Consider the following 1,345-nt stretch of genomic DNA (forward strand, 5'->3'; position numbering starts at 1 on the left):
CTGAGCTTTTATCCTAAGACTTCACTAATTTCAATCATTATTTTTAGATTTTGGAGACTTTCTACATGGACAGTCTACAAGGACAATAAATTTAGCAGTTTTTAAAAATAGACTACTGTGAATAGAGTTTTACTCTTCCTTTCTAATCTCTACACCTTTTATTGTTTTCTTTCACTGTCTAGAATCTCTGATACAAAACTGATTAGAAGTGGTGAAAGCAAAGAACATCACCTTGTTCCCAACCCTAGGATTGAATAATTCACCCTAAGCATGATAGTAGCTATTGCTTTCATAGATGTCCTTTATAAAACGTTCTCTTTTATTTCTAGTTTTGTAATTGTTTTCATCATGAATTGTCAATAAATTGTGTCAAATGCTTTTTCTGCATTTATTGAGATGATCGTGTGATTTTTTTCATCCTCTATTAATGTGGCAAATTGCTTGATTTATTAATGTTGGACAAACTTTGTATTCTGGGATAAACTCCGATTGGCCATTGTATTTTACCTTTTTTCTATATTGCTAGGCTCAATTTACTAGTATTTTATATATTAGTTCCCCCTTATCCTCAGTTTCACTTTCCACAGTTTCAGTTGGGGGTCTACAAGAATTAAATGCCAAATTCCAGAAATAAACAATTCATAAATTTTAAATTGTGTACTATTCTGAGTAAAATGATGAAATCTCAGGCTGTGCTGCTCTGTCTCACCTGGGAGGTGAATCACCCCTCTGTCCGGAGTATCTACACTTTGTCCAGAGTATTTATGTACGCTATCTGCCTGTTAGTTATTGACATTATGATGACCTGATGATCACCTGAAGTAGATGATCCCTCTTCTGATNAAGGATGAGTTTGGCTGCCTTCCTCTCTCTCTTACTTTCTCTCGCCCTCACTTGCCCTTCTGCCTTCCACTATGCGATAACACAGCAACAAAGGCCCTCAGCAGATGTGGGCCCCTCAATCTTGGGACTTCCCAGCCTCCAGAACTGTAAGAAGTAAACCTCTGTTCTTTATAAATTACCCAGTTTCATGTGTTCTGTTATAGCACCACAAACAGACTAAGGCAGGGTTATTACAAACCTCCTACTCTTTAAAAGCATGCATCATCATTAAATAGGATGTCTAATCTTGCCAGGACCAGAATCTTACATTCAGTTTTCAAACTGTAGTTTCCCCAGATAGTTAGAATTGTTCAATGAATTTGTGTTATGCCATTATGCAAATATAGTCTATATTCATTATCTTTCTACTTATTAAATTCATCAAAAGCTGTCCAGGAACATATTTTCTGTTTTGTCAACTACACCCACAGTCTTGTTACCAGATTTTTCATCAGTATTTCAG

The sequence above is a fragment of the Galeopterus variegatus genome, unplaced genomic scaffold, assembly GCF_000696425.1.
Source record: "Galeopterus variegatus unplaced genomic scaffold, G_variegatus-3.0.2 Scaffold1731, whole genome shotgun sequence".
In the NCBI taxonomy this organism is placed as follows: Eukaryota; Metazoa; Chordata; class Mammalia; order Dermoptera; family Cynocephalidae; genus Galeopterus; species Galeopterus variegatus.